The following is a 23,237-nucleotide window of genomic DNA, read 5'->3' on the forward strand; positions in this document are numbered from 1 at the left end:
AAAAACCTTACAGAGCTGATTTCTCAGACAAAGATATAGAGAACCTGAATGTGTCAGGAAAAAAGTTGCAGATTAAAGAGTTGTTAGCAATTTTGCAAAAATGGGGAGATGTGGAAAAATGGAAAAACAGGTGGGCACGAAAGAAAGATGAGGCTCGATCCAGACAAGCGACCCCTGAGTTCGCTTTGAGAGAAGTAGACAAACCTGAGCAGTTATGCCCCATGCGTAAAGTACCAGGTGGGAGGTATGTGCACGTTCCATGGTCCAGACAGGATATTGTGTCCTTTACTAACGATTTCCCGAAATTGCGCGAAAAGCCAGTTGACTGGTACCGGCAGGTGGAAAGGTTCGTAAAGGTGCAAAAATGTCTGTGGAAAGACCTGGATGGGTTTTTCGACATTGTGGTCCCGGTAGATCTATGGACCGAGTGTAAAATAGCCATAGCCTGGCCTAGTGAGGAGTACCCGAGGGACTCTAACACAGGGGAACCGTCGATTGAAGTGATGAAAAAATATGAACAAGTAATTCAGCATTTGAAAAATAAGGTGCCCGCAAAGGAAACTGATTGGACCAAGATAGATAGAACTACGCAGGAAAGAGACGAGACAGTGCACTCCTATTATGAAAGGCTGTTGCAGGTGTTTAAAACATACAGTGGTATAGATAACATCGAGATGAAGGATATGACGCATTTTATTTACAGGTTTGTAAATGGTTTAAGGCCTGAAATTTGTCAGTGGATAAAAGATAACAAAATTTGTTGGCAGTCCAAAAAGATAGACGAGGTCCTACGGTATGCAAAATACTGTGAGGACGAGATGGCAGAAAAGAAAAAGGCTCTCAAGGAGAAGGTTATGTGGGCTCAAGTGAAGCTCGCAGAACAGCAGGAAAAACAATTGAGTAACATGGCCAAAAACATCCAGACAGGATATTGTGTCCTTTACTAACGATTTCCCGAAATTGCGCGAGAAGCCAGTTGACCGGTACAGGCAGGTGGAAAGGTTCGTAAAGGTGCAAAAATGCCTGTGGAAAGACCTGGATGGGTTTTTCGACATTGTGGTCCCGGTAGATCTGTGGACCGAGTGTAAAATAGCCATAGCTTGGCCTAGTGAGGAATACCCGAGAGATGGCAAAACAGGGGAACCATCGAAAGAAGTGATCAGAAAATATGAACAAGTAATTCAGCATCTGAAACTAAAAGTGCCAGCAAAAGAAACTGATTGGACCAAGATAGACAGAACCACGCAGGAAAGAGACGAGACAGTGCACTCCTTTTATGAAAGGCTGTTGCAGGTGTTCAAAACATACAGTGGTATAGATAACATCGAGATGAAGGATATGACACATTTTATTTACAGGTTTGTAAATGGTTTAAGACCCGAAATTTGTCAGTGGATAAAAGATAACAAAATCTGTTGGCATACTAAAAAGATGGATGAGGTCCTACGGTATGCAAAGTACTGTGAGGACGAGATGGCAGAAAAGAAAAAGGCTCTCAAGGAGAAGGTTATGTGGGCTCAAGTGAAGCTCGCAGAACAGCAGGAAAAACAATTGAATAAAATGGCCAAAACTACTCAGAACCAAGGTCCTGGGGGAGGGGGTGGAGGAAAGCCCCGGCCCAAAATGAGCAGGGAAGAGGCTATGAAGAAATTTCCCTGCCACCAGTGCGGAGAAATTGGACACTGGCGAAACGAGTGTCCTTATTTGCCAGATGATAACCCCAAAACACCTGATTTAACTCCACAGACGCAGAAAGAAAGACCAAGAAAGACTCAACCACAGGTAAAAACGATTCAGGTGCCCCGAGCTCCAAAGCAAGTATATAAGGGAAAATCCACAGAGGGTGATGAGATAGAAGTCTGGGAAAGCAATGAGAACAGAAATGCAGCAACTTCGCAGTATTTGTTAAACGATACCTTCCTCTGTGATGACCAGTACTGACGGGGCCTGAGAGGGGAGGACGAGGAGTGCGTACTTGGCGCCTCCTTGCCGGTAGACCAGTCCGGACCATACATTGAAGGAAAGGTTGACGGAAATGATGTCACTTTTCTGTTGGACACTGGCGCTACCCGTTCTACTGTGAGAACAGTGGGCGTTCCAAACCTACCCCTCTCGGGAGAAGCCATCCAAGTAGTGGGTGTATCTAATCAATTGATTAGTACTCCTGTTACCAAACCCATGGAGATATCAATTGGAAACTTTAAAGAAATGCATAGATTTGTCGTTTGTGACACCAGTCCAGTGAACTTACTGGGACGTGATTTGCTGTGCAAAATGAACTGTACCATCTTTTGCACACCAAAGGGAGTTGAAATTCAGACCCCAGATGAAGATGGCATTTATAAATTAATGTTAATCAGACCTGACTCAGAGATTAAACGAATGACTATGCAGGATTTGCCCAAAGAACTCCAAGAAGCAGTGAAGCCAGAGGTATGGGACTTTACTGGGAAAGATGTAGGGTTAATGAAAAACGTGGACCCCATACAGATAGCAATCAAGGACAATGCAGTATACCCCAATACTAAACCCTACAGAATGAATGCAGAAGTGAGAGCAGGTGTTACCCTGGAAATACAGAAATTGCTAGAAGGAAACATCATACAGGAAGTAATGAGTAGCCCATGTAACTCACCGATTATGGGCATCAAGAAGCCTAGTGGCAAGTACAGAGTAGTGCAGGACCTAAGAAAGGTAAACAAGATAGTGGTTCCCTGCTGCCCTATTGTCCCGAACCCAGCAGTGATCCTGTATCAGATTCCCTGGGATGCTGAATGGTTCACTGTGATAGACTTATGTCATGCATTCTTTTCCATTCCCTTGCATCCAGACAGCAAATTTCTTTTCTCATTTGCTTTCAATGGTCACGTGTATGTCTGGAACAGGGTCCCCCAGGGGTACACAGAGAGCCCCTCTATCTTTAATCAGATCTTGAAAAAATGTTTGGAAACTTTGGTCCTACCTGGAAACTCTGTCCTAGTGCAATACATTGACGACCTCTTGGTGGCGTCCAAAAGTCATAGGGATTGTGTGATTGACACCATTGCCCTACTGAATCACCTGAGTGAGAAGGGACATAAAGTGGCCCCTGACAAATTACAGTTCTGTCCAAAATCAGTGAAATATCTGGGGCACCAGATAGAGAAAGGCGTCAGGAAGGTAACGTCAGAAAGAGTGAGAATAATTCAAAAGATGCAGTTACCCCGTACTCAGAAAGAGATCAGAATGTTTCTGGGAGTGATAGGATACTGCAGACAATGGATTCTGGGATTTGCAGTCCTAGCTAGGCCCTTGATAAAAATGACCAAGAGAGGAACACCGGATATTGTACAATGGGATGATGAAAGCTTAACAGCCTTCACAAAACTACGGGATTGTCTGTGTACAGCCCCTGCGTTGGGAATGCCAGACTATACCAAGGAATTTGCCCTGTTCTGTGACACTCGCGATAATTGTGCATTGTCAGTCCTAACACAAGAACATGGCACAACCTGAAGGCCAGTGGCATATTTCTCTGCCACCCTGGATCCAGTGGCTGCTGGATTACCAGGATGTCTGAAAGCAGTAGCTGCTACCTGCACAAGTTTAGAGCAGAGTGAGTCCATTGTCATGGGACATCCTGTAACTGTGTATGTTCCACATGGAGTGGTATTTTACTGACCAGGACGAAGACTCAGTATCTCACCCCTAGTCGGCTGACTAAATACGAGAGGATTCTTGTGGGTGCTGCAAATGTAAAAATTGTCAGGTGCAGTATTCTGAACCCCGCCACTTTGCTCCCCGACCCAATGGATATGAAAGATGGGGAGGAAGATGAGCATAACTGCATTGATTTAACAGAATTCAGCACAAAACCACGCCAAGACATTAAAGAAACACCTTTGCCTATACATGACAAGGAATTGTTTGTGGATGGTTCATGCCTAAGACATGAACAAGGAGGCCTGAGTGCTGCCTATGCGGTAGTCTCCTTAACCAAAATTGAAGAAGCAGGTTATCTATTTGAAGTAAAGTCTGCACAAGTAGCCGAATTGATCGCTATGATAAAAGCTTGCAAAATTGGGAAAAACCTACGCCTAACAGTGTATACTGACAGTCAGTACTGTTATGGAGTTGTGCATGACTTTGGCCAATTATGGCTACAGAGGGAGTTCCTGACTTCATCAGGTACCCCTATTCGAAATGGAAAAGTTGTTCAAGACCTTTTAGAGGCAATCCAGTTACCAAAGGAACTGGCAGTGGTAAAGTGTGTTGCTCATAAGAAGGGCATTGACACTGTGTCATTGGGAAATGATTTCGCTGATCGAGTGGCCCAATGGTGCGCCAGAGATCGATATATCATAAATCCAAAACGAGGGGGGTCCGGAACCAGCTGCCAACTTCGAGTGTTTGAAGAAGTGCCTACCTGGGATGAGGTGAGAGAATGGCAGCAGGCGGCACCCTGGCAAGAGAGAGAGAAGTGGAAGGAGGACGGGTGTAGACCAAGACGTGAGGATGGTGTCATCTTGGGCCCAACTGGTATGCCTGTGTTACCTAGACACTTACTTGGCACAATGGCGAGATTGATACATGAAGGTTCACACATTGGTAGGGACGCCATGATTCTAGTGTTCCAACAGACTTGGTACAGTAAAAAGTTCAGGAAAGTAGCAGAGTCCCTCTGCCAGAGGTGCCTGCCATGTCAAAGGATGAACGCAGGCAAAAGAACTGTGGTGGAACTGGGAAAAATTGGGAGGTCAGGGGGTCCCTTTGTGAGAATACAGGTTGATTTCATCACCATGCCACATTGTGAAGGGAAGCGATATGTCCTTGTCATGGTCTGCCTATTTTCAAAGTGGGTAGAAGCTTTTCCTACTCCCCAAAATGACGCACTGACAGTAGCTAAGTGTTTACTGAAAGAACTGATACCTAGGTTCGGGGTTCCAGTCACTATTGAATCAGATAGAGGCCGACATTTTCAGAATGATGTAATCGACGAACTCTGTAAGGCCTTTGGAATAACACAAAAGCTTCACTGTGCGTATCGTCCAGAGGCTTCTGGAATAGTGGAACAAATAAATGGAACTATCAAAAACAGACTAGCAAAACTGTGTGATGCATCTGGCATGACCTGGGTGAAGGCCCTGCCCTTGGTCCTGATGGGACTCCGAAGTGTTCCTGACCGCAAGACAGGCCTAAGTCCCCATGAAATCCTGATGGGAAGAGTGATGAGACAAGCATGGGTACCAGGAAGCAAACTGTTGAGTATTACTGATGATTTGGTGCTTGAATACTGCAAGAGATTAGGTGACCAAGTGCGTTCTATCTCTCGCCAGATCGGAGAAGACGCCATCCTCAATCCAAGACTCCTCTCAATAGACTGGTCCCTGGGGACTGGGTCAAGATAAAGAAGCATACTCGGAAGAACTGCCTGGAACCAAGGTGGGGAGAGAAGCATCAGGTGATCCTGGTAACAACCACAGCAGTAAAGTGTGCAGGGGTTCCACATTGGATACACGCCAGCCACACCCAGAAGGTATTACCAGACGAGGAGCCTGAAGAAGAAGGGCGTCCAGCAGAGGACTCTGCAGGAGCCAGACCAGAAGTAGCTGACGACATACAGCCCAGTACCAGTCAAGCTGCGGGATCAGCAGACGTTGGCCCAGGAATAGTTGATGACGAACTACCAAGAGTCCAGTCTGCTGAAGGGGTCCAAGAAGCTGAGCCAGAAGTAGCTGAAGACGAGCTGCCGAGCATATGGCCAGAGGAGTGGATACCATTGATTGATCTCACCGAAGACCCCATCAGAACAAGAGAGCGACTTTGGGAAGGTAGAGAGTGGACTAGAGAGGAAAAGCAAGGCACAGGCGAAGAACCTCAGGCTCTTGAGATTCACATCAAAACTGAGGAAGGAGAAGGACAGACAGGGACAGAACAAGTGATTGATACTCCTCCACTGACTTCTGATGTCGAGAAGGGACAGACTAGACATAGAATAATAGTTCGGGCAGAAGAAAATCAAGAGATCGAAGTGCTCGAACAGGATCAGATAGAATTAGAAGAACGTGTTCAGAAAAAAGAAACAGAGACATTTGAAGAGCAAACACAAAACTGTCCTGAACAAGGCCAGATTAGTAACCAGGCAGAAGAAATAGATGCTAGCCCTGGAACTAGTCAGATAGAAAAGGGAGAAACTGAAGCAGAATTGCCACAAACGAATGAAAACAAGAGGGCAAGAGAAGAAAACGAAGTCCAAGTGCCAACTAAAAGACTTAAGAAAAGAAAGCACATTGAGCCTGGCTTCGTAAAGAAATTGAGACTAAGGATAAAAACGGTGGAAGAAAAACGTGCAGAAGAAAGGAGAAGTGCTCGCATAGCAGAGCAACAAGAAGGTACCTCCAAAAGAAGGAGTGATCGAATAAAGAAACAAAACAAAAGGTACAAGTCTCTTGAATGGACGCTCGTTTTGGAGGAATTTGAAGATCTTGATATAACTGACGAGAGCGACGGAGAACCAGTCGCTGAGTACTCTGCCGAAGAAGAAGACGAGCCACCGTGAATTTGCACAAAGTAAGCTACTCGTGTGAATACACAAAGAGGGGTCGAGAAACTTCTTCTGAGCCAAAATGTCTGATTCAAGCGTGAATGGTAGACCTAGTCGCAGTTGTTGCAAAACATGCTGCAAGGTATGTGTATGTAGTATAGTTATACTGATATTAGTTTGGATAGGACTAACAGTGTTCATTCCCTTTGCAGTGAGCAAAAATACTAATATTTACCCTACTGAAATTGTAAATACTGACAGTGAGGAGCTGACAACACAGAGTGTAGCAAGACATGAGAGAGCACTGAAACAAACAAAACGAGACTTAGAAGCATCAGATGAGGGAGGACTACATTATCATGGAGTTAAAAACAAGACGCATTTAAATGTTTTTGCAAACTTGTTAATACACTATGTAGAGACTATGGAAATTGAAGATTGCTATGTCTGCATGAAGCTACCTACCTCTGTAGCTGAAGGCGTGACATACCATCACCTGCCCCTGACATATGGAATATCCTGTAGCATTTTAGCAAGCTTATTTTACAAAAGGGGACCGTTACAGTACTATTACTCTAATAATGACGTGATCTTTTCTGAACTTCCTATACGTGGGAACTTGAATCCTGTACATACCAAAAGTTACGTTACTCGCTATATGGGCGAATACTTCCTGACTATAGGTAATATCGACATAGGTGACGCACACAGAGATAACTTGACCTGTTCTTTGCGTGAGCAGGAAAAGATGTTCCTGAACATGGCAGAGAAGAGGAGAATAAAAATACAAAGAAAGGCAGATGACGAAAAACAGAAAAGGCCAAAATGGGCGGAAAACATGGAAGGCACCTCAAGTGGTGGGGCGGGACCTGCTCTGTTGCTGGATTTTGAAAAGAAAGGCAAGCTATGTCTTCACCGCGAGAAGACTAGCTACTATAATAACATTTTCATTGGTTCCAGTGAATGTGAACATAATTACAAGGTAATTGGAGGATGGGGTTTCAAAAATGGGTCAGAGCCTGTGTTTCCCGGAATTTATTATATTTGTGGGGACAAGGCTTACTTCAAATTGCCGGATCACTGGTATGGAAGCTGCCACTTTGGCATTGTCTTCCCGAAAATATACCATGTGAATGAAGTTGCTGGAAGCAGTGAAAATACTAATGGCTTAGTGCGTAGTAAAAGAGAAAGCGTACGTGAAATAATGGGTAGTATTTTCAGTGCACTGATACCTGGAGTGGGAGTGGTTCTGAACACTCACAGAATTTGCAAATTGTCCACTATAGTGGATGTGTTGTCTACTGACACAGCTCATGGATTTCTGCTGGTCAATACCGAAATGGTTGCGATCAGATCAATGGTTTTGCAGAACAGACTTGCTCTTGACACCTTATTAGCAAAAGAGGGCGGAGTCTGCCAGATGTTGAAGGCGCAACATTGTTGCACTTATATTCCGGACAAAAGTGTACAGCTCAAAAGATACGTGAAAAACATTACTAATTTGGAAAGGGAACTCAAACCACTCGAGGTTGACAGTGCCTGGAAGAGACTGGTAGATGGTCTCTCAAATGTAGGTCATTGGCTTGCTAGCTTAGGTAAAAGCTTATTGTTCAAGGTACTGATGCCAATTGGAATTATAGGTCTTATCCTATTCTTCATATTTGTCTGTTGCAAATGTCGTAAGCACACCCAAAAACATCAAGTGAATGCGAGAGGAGTGAAACGAAGTGTGGATGAGCTCGAACTAGAGGAAATGAATAATCAGATATACAAAAGGGTGAAGAATTCTCACCCTACCAAAAATGAGAAAGAGAAACTGAATCGTTTGCTGGAAGAGATAGAGTTGTATAAGGTGTGAGAAGTTGGCATCTGGTTCCATTTATTTTGTGATGATAGTAAATATCATCAAAGAGGGGATTGATGAAGCAAAGCTTCGCATCGCGACTTGCTTTGGTCATGAACCTCGCTCATGTGTAATCAATTAATAATTTGTACGTCTTACTAATCTTTATTTCATGTTTGAACGTAATAGATGAAGCTTGCACATGTGTATTTCTAATACAATTAATTCGAGTCTATAAAATGGCCGCCGCTTTGAAATAGCTTCTGCGCATGCGTCAGTCACACTCACGTGTCCTGACGTGTTTGCAGGCTTGGAGGGAAAAGATGCGCATGCGTAATACATAGCTTTGGTAATAACGTGGTACTGCTCGTGCAGTCGCTCTTGTGCCAGTGTATATGTTGCTAACCCGTAAACTGCATAGTATATTTTTATAATGATAAGTTCAAAGTACAAAACCAATGATGTGTTTTCATATTGTCACTTCTATGTTTTAATTTGTTTTCGCTTACTTTTCATATATCCTCCACTCGGAGGGGTGCTGGGCTGGGGAGTCCATCTTGGAGGGTACTTGTGCGCAGACTCGCCAGGAGCCATCATGGCATTGAACGGCGGCCAAAGAAGGTTGATACCAGAGCCACCCTGGGAAGCTGTACCTTCGCCCAGCAGCATCATGATATTGTTCTATTATGTTGCTAAAATGTATTCTTTCACTGTATTCTGCGCGATTTTCTCATGGGAACCCCAATCTTGCTAGGCGGTGCCCAGAGATGTAAATAAGGCCTCCAAATAATCTGTTCTGATTGGTGTGTTACCCAAATCCTATCTTAGGACCAATCCAAATTGAGGGATTCTGACACTTTGCAACATTGGGGGGTGGTACACCGCCCCAAAACAGTATATCTACCCTGGGTTCGCCTAGGGAAATTTGTCCGACTTGTCTGGTTTAGCTGACCTGTCACTGACCCAACGCACTCAATAGGTGACTGAAGATACAGAGAGCTGCGGAGCACTCTGTCCGAAATTGACCATAGACTAAGGTTTTACTGAACCTTAAAGTGCTGGCGGAGCACTTTGCTGGGAGTTCGCTGACCCAATCGGGGTCTTGATCGATAGCTGCAGAGAGGGTGGAGCGCAGGCGTTGCTTCCGAACTGCGGGTGCTGGTCCTGTCCTGAGGTCCTGTCCTGATTCCTAATCTGAGGGTTTCCTGTCCTGTCCTGGGTGTCCATTTTGCACCTGCTGTCCATTGAGGGGTATCCTTCCTTGAGGGTTTCCTGTCCTTAACTGACCCGTGGCCAGGGTTTGGTTTCCACACTAGTCTAGGAAAATATTGCTCTGAATCTTTCAAAACTTGCACCTTTCTATTTTTCTGTCTTTTGCTTCAATAAAGACACACCTTTTGCATATGTTAATTTTCCATGCTTTTGCCGCAACCATTGAATCGTAAAGTCATTTGCATATTTCATAACGTGTTCCCATGTTACCCTACCTGTTAGAAATCATATTTTGCATTGCAGTTTGTCATTTCCTGATATGGTCTAGGACTTCTTTACTTAAATTGTCTAAAGAACTTTTGCCTTAAATCATAGCGTGTCTCTCTCCATAGACTCTCCTAGTTGTATAATTGTCCCGAACTCCTGTCTCATTGATCTGAGATAATTCCTAATCGAAGTCTGTCCCATCTCTAGTATTACATTTTAAACGTTCTAAATTCCTGATCCTTCATTCGAACTGTGTCCTGATTCCCTTAGATTATAAATGGTTGCCCTGACTTATTTTTCTATTTAGCTACGTTCTTTATGTTATTCTGATTATCGATTGCTTACTTACTGTGAATTTGAGGTTTTCCGAAAATTTACTAAATTAGATAAAGACTTTAAAACTTCCAGTTGTCCGTGGTCATTTTACAAGGATTTTGAATGTTATTTGGGTTGGTATTTTGCTGCCTTTCCTTTTACAGCTAGCTCCCTGATCCATTGTGGTCATAGGTACCTGTGTCGGTGGATGGTAAGTCGGGTACGCTGAGGAATAACAGTAGGGAAATTCACACAAATTGGTAGTATCGCGTGAAGTCACCTGATCAATGTATATGGTGAATTGAAATATATGGGCCCGAAGCCGGAAGCGGCGAAATTATTGGTCGGGTGACCTCGCGCGCTCTATCACATGTATAAAGAAAAGTAATAAAGAGATATAAAATTGTATTGTATAAAGTTCGATATCTGCAAATATGGATAGTTAGAAATTCTGACTTTTGGGTGTTGCTGTACATAAAAGCTAATTGTATTTGTGTTTATAGTGAGACACTTATAGATACACTTGTTAGGATCATATTTACCTACTGTGATAGAATAGATAAATAAACAGAGGCCCATAGGCATCTAATGAAATAACTTATATGTGTAGGGTGTCAGCCCCCCTCAATCAATAATCTAATTTATTACACAATCTTACCAAGAAGCGTTCGGATAGTGTAGTAATAATGTTGAAATGTGTTGGTCATGGTTATGATGAAAACATAACAGCCCTACCAAGAGGTTTTGTTGCTAGGAAGGTCACGGAATAATGGTCTCTGAAAGTACTTTTCAAAAGAGGCAGCCTAACAATTTGCGTTATTTAAGGCCAGAAGGCACCATTCAGGTATGGCCGCCACGTTAACGTATTTGGACGAATCTAGCGAACGCGACGAAAAATGAACTCTGCTCTCGGAAGTGACAGGCCCGCCCCATCCTCACGAGCCACCGTAGCCAATCGGGAAACGCTACGGAAGCCGGTGTTCTAACTAGCTGATCTTCCCCATCGGTTTGATCTTCCCCTACGTCAGAGGGGAGATTAGAAATACAGCACGGAGCTACCTAGCTGATCTTCCCCATCGGTTTGATCTCCCCCTACGTCAGAGGGGAGATTAGAAATACAGCACGGAGCTAACTAGCTGAAGCTTCCCCGTCGGTTTGATCTTCCCTTGCTATAATGTGCTTTGCTGTATTTGCGCTCCTCCTACGGGGCTTATTAATTCAGTTAAAACCTGGTTTATTTGTTGCCAGGCTTTTGTCTATGCCTCCCGTAAAGCGCTGCTGCTATTTGTACGGGTGCCTTATTTATTTATTTATTTTATTTATGGTATTTTATATAGCGCAAACTTTACCCGAGGGTGTCAGAGCGCTTTACATAAGAACCAGTTGAAAAACATAAGGACTTAGTATTACATGCGTTACATAAAGGATACAAACATAAAAAAATTGCAAATATACAAGATGTAAAGGCACACAAGGAGGAGATACAAATGGATATACTCTAAGAGTCACATAGGAATGTTAAATAGCACAAATGTCTACTGCATATACTAGTGGTTAGAGTTATCTCTATATACATAGGGAAGGGATACACATGGATATACTCTAAGAGTCACATAGGAATGGTAGAGAGTACAAAGGTCTACTGCACATAGTAGTGGATAGTTATCTCTATATACATAGGGAAGGGATACACATGGATATACTCTAAGAGTCACATAGGAATGGTAGAGAGCACAGTGGACTACTGCATATACTAGTGATTAGAATTATCTCTAAATACATAGGGAAGGGATACGAATGGATATACTCTAAGAGTCACGTAGGAATGGTAGAGAGTACAAAGGTCTACTGCATATACTAGTGATTAGAGTTATCTCTATATATATAGGGAAGGGATATGACTGGATATACTCTAAGAGTCACATAGGAAAGGTAGAGAGCACAACGGTCTACTGCATATACTAGTGATTAGAGTTATCTCTATATACAGAAAAGCAGAGTTTCATTAAGTGTGGTTGGAGGGGGAATGCAGTCGGAGGGGGGATGCAGTCACAGCACCAGGGGAGGGACAGAGAAGTGCAGGAAAGTGAGACAAACGAGAGAGGGAAGCAGTTAGTAACGATTAAGACAGCGAGGAGTGTGTCAGAGGCAACAGGATAGACAATAGAAAGGTCTCTAGGGCAGAGAGGGGAGAAGTCAGAGAACGCTAAAATGGCGGAGGAGAGAGGTAGCAGAAGAAGCGAGTCATGAAAAGAAAGGAAAATGGAATGGCGGGGAGTGCAAAGGTCCAAGTCCGAAAGTCCAGGAAGAGGGCTGCCATAGCCAGGAAGTCCGGAGGTAGAAAGGCAGTCCGCAGCAAAGTCACAGCCTCATCGTCCATGAGGAGCTGGGGCTGAGGATTTCGATTTGGAGACCAGGGATCAGGGAAGGAAGACCTCAGGCGCCAAGGCAGCTGATCGCAGAACGGGAGGCAACAAAGTCAGAAAAAGAAAGTTAAACAAGGGGGACGACCCCGTGCTCACTCTTGTTTTTCGGCACCTTTCTTCCCTTGTTTTGTAACATCAGACGGGCCTGGTGATCACCGGGGTAGAATGGCATTTTTCTACAGCGCTCTCTACAGCGCAGCCAGGGCTCACCTTTCTCGGCAGGGGCTGCATGGTGACCCCCTTTAATGTTGCCTCCATACTGAGCACGGTAGGAGCCGTCACCTCTGCACCCGTCTCTGATGTGCTCACTGTCCACGAGCGCATCCGTGGGGGGGGGGCACTGCCTCTCCTGCCGCTGGCTGTTCATGGTGCTCTGTCTCCGAAGCGCTTGCCGCGCGGGATCGCAGTGCAGCCCGCACCAGCACCCGCTCTGCCCCTCCGGTGTGATTGCTGGGGGGGGGTTCTCTGGGCTTATTTCAGGGCTTGCGGTTGGCAAAGGAAGCGGGGACACCCACCGCTTTGATCTGTCCCGGCTCCGTCCCGGCCATCATCCCAGCCGTGTTGCTCCACCCTGGGTGCTGCCATCTTTGCTCACCTCGCGGCTGTGATCGGCTCCCCGAACTTTGCCGATTTCAGCCTCTCATCCGGGATTTCTAAGTCTGCGTGGTACAGCACTACCTTGTGCAGTTGCGAGGGTGCACTGTAGAATCCCCGGATTTGCTCAGGGCGTCCGGATGACCTCGGGTGGCGGCCGACCGACCGGAGCTCGTGAGCTTGCTGCTGTAATTCATGCGAGTAGGGCGAGCCGGGGCCGCGTCCATCATCCCCCACTCCTCCCCGAGTCTTCCTAATTCTGCGTTAAACCAGCAGCCGTGCTCGGCGTCTCTGTCCCGAGTGGATCCATCCGGATCGATGCGCTCCGCCATGGAGGGCACGTCAAGGTTTGACCGAGCGAGGAGCTCGGCCTCGACTGACAGAAACTCTTATGGCCTGTGTAAACTTTGCAAATATTTACAGTTTTAATCATTAATTGTTAATCTATTTTCGTATATAAGCATATGGATACAGTAAAGGGAAAAAAAATGTCACCAAGTTTTTTGTTTCTAAATCATTTTTTTATTTTTACAAAAGAAGTATTTTTTGTTGTAATAATGCCACAATATTTTATATAAACGATTAATATATTTATACCTGCAAATATATTTCTAAATATTGATCAATATTACTTTACTTATAACAATGCGAAAGATGAATCCAGCAAATTATAATCAATATGGTTTTTGTTCTTTAATCGAGTACTTCTAGGTTTGTGCGGACTGCCTTAAACCTATGCGCTCCAACAACTAAGGAGGCGCTTTAAAAATGTGCAACTGGATGTCTTAATCATGGTAGCATCTTCTGTTTTTTTTACTTTAACGCTCCCTTACATTTTCTCCAGAAGCCATTATATTTAAAAAGGTGCTTCAGTCCATCTTGTGAGGCATATGGTCTCTGTTTTAATTTTTTACTTTTTTACTTCCCCATGTATTCAAGTGCTTGCTTGTTCTGTTAAATATGTGAGATTCCTTGACAGTCTGCTTTTAACCTCTCTTGTCCGCACCCTATCAGCCCACCACCCAAATGAACTCATCACCAACTTTATTTGCACTTTTCCATAGCGTCTCTGTATTAAATTATTTTATTTTGGGTTTGTTTACCAGTCTCAAGATTACAAAAGTAACTACAATACTGCCTTGTTACTAATATGTTTATGAATTAAAATATTGTTTTTTTCCTCTGTATATGCTTTTTAACAGTGTAACGGCGCTATGATTGCATGTTATTGCACTAGTTTTAATTAACTGCGCTAATGTAATAAATTAGAGTGCCATTAATTTGATTAATTGATTTTTTTTAAAGCATTTTATAAGTCTATTGGGAAGCACTATGTAAATATTGTAGCAGTTGTATTTTAACCCCTTTTTCTGCTAGGGCTATCCCCCTCCCCCCCACTATTTCCACCCCCTTTTCTCATCCTTATTTTGTTTATTTGTGGTAGTTTGTATTTTGGCCATTGTAAGTTTTTGTCCACCTATGTTTTAATGTAAACTTTCTGCCCTTATTCCCAACACACGGATGATTTTAAAGGTACCCAGTGGTATTGTTTTCCCCTTCAAAATACCCATAAATATTTAAAAATACTTTTATAAAAATTCCTTTTTCTACAAATATTTGCTCTAAATTGCTTCAGTGGAGTCTTGTTTATTCTTGTAAACTGCATCAGTATTTGTGGTGATTAAATTACCATCATCTCACAGTTCTTGTGCAACTTGACTTTTGACAGTAAAACAAATATTTCTTTCAAATTTTTATTTTTCACTGTGACATAGAATTATGTTTCTGTTTTTTTTATTTCAACCTCCTTCCATGTTTTGGTAGTAATTGGTTTGATAACAAAATTCGATTCCAGTAAACTATACATTTCTGAAAACTAGACAAACATTTTAAGTCATTAATGTGTGCAAATTTCTAAATCCGCGAATGTACATTTGACAATAGTAAATATTTCACTAAATTATTTAAAAAATAGCCATTTGTGTTAATGTTTCAACTGGAATTTTTGTAATTTTTCCAAATAATGTAACATTGAATCGTCATTATCCTTCTCTTTTTGGGATATATAGGACTTATAGGTTCTCCAATAACCCAAGCAATCCAGATTGAAAAACTGTCCAGCGTCTTGCACTTGTTTATCATTGTTTACTGTGTTTCTTGCAATTCATTTGGTAAATATAAACAGAGTAAAACAGGAGGATATAGAAATGTATCAATTGAAATCGTGCATTTCTCGTGCTCTTCCTTGCTCGCTTTAGTAGTTGCGCCCAAGTAGTGTCAGGAATCTAAAAAAAAAAAATAATATCCACATTTGTAAAGCGCACAATCAACCGTTAGGGTCTCTAGGCGCTGGGGGCCGTCGGGAAGATTAAGCAAGCTATTGCCCAGAGTCACATGGTGCTGGGCTAATCTGCCGCCGGTGCCGGGGATCGAACCGCGATCCCCAGATTCCGGAGTCAGTCGCCCTGGCCGCGGCACCACACCTCTTCCCCACTTGGCCTTCAGTGTTATTAGTGGTTTTAACGTTTCTCGTAGCATTCGAGAGTAAAGGCAGGTCACTGCCTTATAGGTGCCAGCTGCCATCATCGTGTACTGGCAGGCCATGGATGTAGCGGGTTCCTGCAACCCATCCCCCCAGTGCGCCTGCATGGCTCTAGTCACAGCAGCATGCATCAGATAGTCTCCTCTCGGCACATCGAAGCGCTCCTGCAGGGTCTGGTATGGGAGTAATACCCCGTCCTCGTATAGATCACCTAGCATTTGTAGCCCCGCATCTTCCCACCCCTGCAGTCGCGACCAGTCGCCACCATGGGGGAGTGCTGTCACCATTCCCAACAGTATCTCCGGTGCGTACATCCGGCGTACCCCTGCTCTCCGCCGCGCTCGATTCCAACATAGTCGAAATGTCTGCTCCTCCAGGGAGAGGTCTCCGATGAGGAGCCTCTGCTGCAGGGTGATGTAAGCAAGCACATGCCGGGGAGTGCCCCCGTCTCTTTCTAGTTACGGGCCTCGATACACCCTCGCTACCTCCTGTGTGAAGATCTGCAACTGAGCCGCCAGGTAGTAGTACTCAAAATCTGGCACTGCCATGCCCCCCTCATCTTTGGGTCGAAGCAACGTGTCGAACGCTATTCTGCGTCTGCCTGTTCCCCATAGAAAGGATATCAGCATTGATCTCAGCTGTCGAAAAATAGAGCTCGGTATCCACACCGGCAATGTGCGGAAGTAGTAAAGGAGACGCGGTAGTGCTATCATTTTCAGTAAGGAGATACGGCCTGTCACCGAGAGCGGAAGAGTGGCCCAGAAGGTCATGCTTCCCTTCAATGCACTGATACAACGGCCCACATTGCCCTCTAACATATCTGCCGCCGAATGGTATACATGTACTCCCAGGTATTATAAACAACTAGGCTCCCATTTGAGTATCCGGAGATTAGCAGGTCGCTCCTCCCCCCGTCGTAGCGGAAATAAACAGGATTTGGCCCAGTTAACCTTTAAGCCTGATAGCTTTCCAAAAAGTTCGAGAAGTCTTTTTGCTCCCTCCAGTTCCTCATCCGCGTTTTCCAAAAATAGCAAAAGGTCATCCGCATACAGTGAGAAAGCCTGCGGTATCCCCCTGTAAACTAAGCCCTTGTAATAACGCCCCGTCCGTGCTTCCGCCGCAAAAGGCTCCATCGCCAATGCAAACAGCAGAGGAGACAGCGAGCCCCCCTGCCTAGTTCCACGGCCCACGTGATATTGGCTCGAAATCAGGGAGCCTATCCGGACCCGTGCCTTCGCCGCCGTGTACAACACTTTGGTCCAACCGATATAATTATCTCCCAGGCCGAAACGCTCCATTACCATATAAAGATATTCCCACTCCAAGCAATTAAACGCCTTCTCGATGTCAATTGATAATACCAAAGGCATGCTCGTCTCTGACATCGGGTCTCCAAGTAGCCGTATCAGTCGGCGTATATTGTTGGTGGTGTTCCGCGCGGGAATGAATCCTGATTGGTCCCTGTGGATCAGCTCCGTCATATGGCCCAACAGTCTATTGGCCAGTATTTTGCTCAGGATTTTATAGTCTGTCGTCAACATGTTCAGCGGACAATGGGAGGAGAGTTTACTACTCTCCCTCCCCGGCTTCAGCAACGGGATCATTAGAGCTTCGCACATGGACTGAGGCAGCCTCCCTCTCGACTTAGTGCGTTGTATACCACTTGTTGTTGCGGAGCTAGGAACACCAGGTATCTACTGTAAAACTCTACGGGCAAGCCATCCAGTCCCGGTGTTTTGTTTCGAGCCATCTGCTTCACTGCACTCCCTATTTCCCCCAGTGTAATGGCCCTACCCAGATCGTCTGACTGTTCTTGTTCTAGCCGCGGCAATTGCAGTCCCTCCAAAAAGGTGTCAATCTCAGACTCTTGGCCATCTGTATCCGCTCTCGTATAGCCTTGCATAATATGCTCGGAACCTGTCCAAAATCTCTGCTTGGGTATTGTAGGTGTTTCCTCCGTCTTCCTCAATGGCCAGGATCGGATGGCTGCGCCTAGTTGGGTAAGCCAGCCAGGCAAGCATCGTTCCCGCCTTGTCTCCCTCAGCGTGTGCCCTCGTCAGGTAGACCTTATGATCAAAGCTTTGTAACCGTTCCATTTCCACCGCCACTGCCTCCTTGGCCTTGCTAACTGCTTCCTGGAGCTCAGGGTGATTAGGGCGCTCCAACTCGACTTTCCGCAGCTCTCTCTCAGCCCTATCAAAGTCGTCCAAGAGTGTCTTACGGGCTCCCGCATATGCCCCTATACAATTACCTCGGATGATAACCTTGAAGGCATCCCACTCCATCGCCCTGGAGGTCGTGGTGCCACTATTTTCCTCAAAATATCGAGTGAGTCTCTCGCCTAGTGCTTCCCTGAACAGCAAGTCGTCTAGAGTATCTGGTCGCAGTTGCCAGGTCGGGACTCGCGAGATCTCGGTCATCCAGTTTAGTGTCAGCAATAGGGGATTGTGGTCAGATAACGTGCGGGTCAAGTACTCCGCGTTTGCCACAGTAGAAATTACGAGCGAGGAGCACAGAAACACATCCAGCCGGACGTGAAGATCGTGTAGACTAGAGTGATATGAATAATCTCTCACGGTAGGGTGCAGTGGCCTCCAAGCGTCTATCAGTTCCCATCTCTCCTGCCATTCTAGCCTGTGCTTCGCTAGCCTATGCACTGGTGATGCTCTTAATGGTGGGTGAGATCTGTCTAATGTAGTGTCTGCCACAGAATTAAAATCCCCTCCCATGACTATAGGACCTGCTAAGTAGCTCGCCAGCGTGCCTGATAGCTTCGTCAAAAAGGCAGACTGATCAATATTGGGCGCGTACACACTGCATAGTATTATGTCCCGACCTCTAAGTTTCCCCTCTACGGCCACAAATCTGCCCTCTGGGTCAATCATTTGCTTAGTCACTTGCAAGGGAACCCCCGCCCGAATCCATATCAGTGCCCCCCTTGCGAATGCAGAGTATGTAGTGTTGAACAGCTGCCCTCTCCATAGTCGCTGTAGCGCTATGCCCTCTTGTTTTGTCAGGTGTGTCTCCTGTAATAGTGCAATCTGAACTCCTCTACGGACTAGATAAGCATGCACCTTGTGCCTTCTCGCCATAGTATGCAGACCCCGCACGTTCCAGGTCACACATTTCAGTGCTCCAGATCTAGCCATTGTCCCTTGCAAACCAGTTCACAGTATCAACAGTCAGCTCCCAGGCGCATATGGCGGCTTCCCCCGATCCCTCCTCCCCCACTGTGCAACGGTTCCCCAGATCCCACATCCCTCGCCTCAAGCCCCCCCCAACTACTCTTGGCACCCTCCCCCCCCCAGAACAGGACCCACCTTTACTAAAGCAGCTCCCATCCAAACTTTAACAAAAGGGTCAACTACCCCAATCGCTATCCCTGTATTCTGCAGTCTCCACTACGGTGACCTTAGGGGCCAGCAGGGCGTGACGCGGCTCCGAGGGTGGCTATCACACTCCCGTCCCCCCGCCCCAGAATACCCCCATAATCACTCACGAGTTTCCGTTCTTCTACACCACAGTCTTTTGCATCGAAGGGTCTCGGTCCCCCCAGGTTCATTGTATAAAACAGCACTTTATACTTTCCCTCTCAAGCTTCTATGATTTCTTCCGACGTTTGTGGCGTCACAACTGGCCCCTTGGCACCACCAAGATCGTAGAGTTCCGTTTCCGAGCCTGTGGCCTGGCCTTCAGAGTCCGAACCCATGCATGATTGGCTGTGCACCGTTCCCGACAAGTCCACCACCGCTTGAAGTGCCGCCTTCCTCTCCTCTTCCGTTTGCGATGCCGTTGGCTTCTTAGTCCTTTGTCGGTGCTTCCGAAGTCGCTGTGATTTTCTGGTCGGTTGTCTCAGCTGTTCCTCCTCAGCTCTAACTCGAGCTCCGTCCTTTCCAGCCTTATAAGTATCCCACCACGCCCAGGCATCCGCTGATGTGGGGAAGAAGAGTGTTTTGTCATCCACCACGACTCTGAGCTTTGCCTGGAAGAAGAGAGAATACTTTATGCCCTCTACACGCAGCTCCCGTTTGATCGACAAGAAGGAGGCCCGCAGTTTCTGTGTTTCAAATGTGAAGTCTGGGAACATTGTCACATTGTTATTGTCCACCTGAAAGGGGCCCGCTTCTCTGGCCCTTTACAACAGCCAGTCCCTGTCCTTATAATGCAGCAGTTTGATCACCACCGGACGGGCGGCTGGCCCGAGGCAGGCGGCCTGGCTGTGACCCTGTGCGCCCGCTCCAGCGTGAAGAAAGGTGAAAGCCCTTCTGGCGCCACTTCAGTCCGCAACCAGTTATCAAGAAATACCACCATGTCGTCCCCCTCATTTTTCTCTGAAAGTCCGACCAAGCGTACGTTATTGCACCTACTGCGATTTTCCGCGTCCTCCGCTTGCCGTTCCAATGCTAGTATTCGGTCTAGGGCATCCCTCAACCGTCCTTCCATAGATTTATGCTCCGGGACCATCTCTTGCAGGGTGACCTCCGTGCTCTTGACCCTGTCCTTTAATTTATCGTGGTCTGCGTGTAGGAGCCCCAATCCTGTTGCTACTTGAGCGATATCGTGTTGTAGAGCTTCTTTCATGGCCGTGATAGCTTCCAATATACGATCTTGCATTTGTTGTAGTTCCGTATGGCCCTGCTCCGTTCCTTCTGTCGTCTCAGAGCTAATAGCTCCGTCCCCTTTCTCTTTTGGTTTCCCCATCTCGATTTGTTCGCCCGACGGCGGTTTCTCTGCTTGGAATCCCAAAAATTAGGGGTGGGGGTCCTCTCACTGCTTCGGGGCGAAGGTTTGACCGCCCTTATGTGGACCTCCTGTGGCTCCACCGGCTCCAGGCAGCAAGTTTTCGGCCAGCTCTTGGTGTCTCCTCTTCCGGCCAGCTCCCTTTATGCCTGAGTAACGAGTTCAAGGGTGGTCTCTCGCTACAGCGCGCTGTCCGTCTCGGGCTAGTCAGCCAAGGTGTCTCAGGTCTCCCTTCAGCCGCTGCAAGGCCTATGCTCCACCAGGGAATAGGGGTCCCCCTATCTCTACCAGTGCGCTGCCCTGCTTCTCTCCAGCGCTCGTTGAAGCCTCGGATTAGATATGGCCGTTCCTGTCGTCATCCGCTGCACAGCCCTCCTGGCCTGCCAACTCCACCGGCGCTGTCGCAGCCAAGCTCTAATGGTCGTCTCCAAGGAAGCTCCCCTTCTCAGGTCGGGGGTCCCCCACGTATCCCCAGCCGCCACCAAGTTCTCTCTCAGGGTGCGTGGGTCTGCTCGTAGGCTTAGTTCCACTCGTGCCTCCCCCGGGTCAAGCCCCCGCCGTCTGTGTCTTCCACTGTGCCGCGGGAGTACCGGTCTTTCTCCGATCTTCGCCCAAGGCTCCGTATGCCCCCAGCCCTATTAGAGCGTTTACCTTATTCAGGTCTCTGCAGTTAGACGCGCGTGGTGCCGCTTCCCCTGGGTCTGGGCTTCTCGCGATCGTCGTCACCCTTCCGGATCTGGGCTGCGTTCTGGCTGTAAGGCTCTGGGCAGGTCGCTCCTCTTTGTAATCAGGGGGAACCCTTCCCTCGCCAGCGGGCTCCGTACAGCGTGATCCCCGTTCCCCGTCTCCTCAGCCCCTTCACTTTGCAGGGTCTTCAGCCCTCGTCTCCTGGGACCGCCGCCATCTTGAGTGTGCCACGGGGGGAGTCCGATAGTCGCCGACCGCCGTCTCTTCGTGGGTGGTAGGAGATGTTATTTACGATCCTCACTGTTGCGGTCGCACAGTAGATTCTCCGGCAGCGCCCCTTATTTATCCGGTGTCTCTGGAGAGGAGATCGCTGACCTCCTTCGGCTTGCAGTTACCCCGGCTCGATCCTCAATCCGCCATCTTGGGTCGAAGCGTCTCGCTCCCCGAGCGGTTCGCCGAGTCGGGTTTCTGTGCCAATTAGCGGCAATTAGCTTCAGCCTTGGGGCTCCGTCGCCCCACCGATGCCTTCTGCCAACAGGACGGTCTTTATCTGCCGGATTTCGTGCAGTTTAACAGGATTTTAGCAGGGATCGGGCGCGGAGCTCCGGGCTCACGCTGCCTAACTCCTCGGCATTCAAGCCACGCCATGATATGATATGATGATAAAGACATTTGTACAGCGCACGTTCACCAACGGCTTCATGGCGCTTTGGACAGGCAAAGAGAAAAGACTACAGGCAGGGAAAGTCAATCAAACGGAGATCAGTCAAAAGCTTGGGTAAACAACCAGGTCTTCAAGGCCCTTCTGAATGAGTGATAAGAAGGGATAAGACGAAGATCGGGAGGCAGGGAATTCCAAAGGTGGGGAGCTTGGAAGGCGAATCTTAGTCCTCCAAGCCTTTTCCGTTTGAACGAACAAACGGACAGCAAATTGGAGCTGGAAGAACGGAGAGCTCGGACGGGAGTATAGCGATGAAGGCGAGAGGAAATGAAGGACGGACCTTGATGAGTCAAGGCCTGGTAAGTCAAGCAGCCCACCTTGAGGAGGCTGTGCTGGACCACAGGGAGCCAATGCAGGCTCCTCAGAAGAGGTTTGGCAGAACTGGTCCTGGGCTGACGAAAGACCAGTCTAGCCGCTTGATTTTGAATGAACTGAAGTTGATGAGACTGGTAGAGGGGAATTCCGATGTACAGTGAGTTCCCATAGTCAATACGGGAGATAACCAAACCCAGCATACATTGAACTAGGGCCTCATGCGTGAGGAATCTGCTAATCTTTCTAATGCGGCGAAGATGAAAAAAGCATGTCGACATCACAGATTTAATTTGGGATTTCATGGTCAGATCCTCACTGATGGTAATTCCAAGGCTCTTGACCGAGCTCACCGGGCAGGGGGCACTTCGGAGGGAATGTGGCCAGAAGCTGGAAATCCAGGGGTTACCAGGAGGTCCAGTGAGTACGAGCTCGGTCTTACCAGGATTGAGTTTGAGCTGGTTTGTACTCATCCAGTTGCTAATGAATGACATAGTTGACTGGAAATTCTCAACTGAGGCAGGGGAGGAATCGATGTTAAAAATAAGTTGGAGGACATCCTACTCGACCCCCACGTTATAGTTGACTGGTTACTGGTGTGCAGCTGTATTTGATGTGGATTAAAATATTTCTTATTAAATAATTATTATTTGTTGTTTATTAATATTAATTGGAGAATTACGTTTATTGTGTAATATTTAAAGTTATTTCTGCTGAGTTAGCGATTTCGATTTTAAAAACATGTCAATTGCTGTCTTTTTAAAACTTAAATAGAATGTTAATCTATAATACATAATGAAATATTAAACATTAAAGCTTGATATGTACTGCAGATAATGTGTGTTTGATATCATTAGCGTGACTTTTGTTATATATAAATATGAACACATGAAAGTAAGATCATTTTCCACATTGTAAGTTATATACTTTATTAATTTTACATATTTTTCAACTTACATATTTTAAAATATCACAGATTATTATTTTAATCATATATATATATTAATATTTGGTATCATTTCTTATTCTATTTCTTTTTTATATGTATTTCAATA

Source organism: Lissotriton helveticus, chromosome 10 (genome assembly GCF_964261635.1).
Source record: "Lissotriton helveticus chromosome 10, aLisHel1.1, whole genome shotgun sequence".
NCBI classification, from domain to species: domain Eukaryota; kingdom Metazoa; phylum Chordata; class Amphibia; order Caudata; family Salamandridae; genus Lissotriton; species Lissotriton helveticus.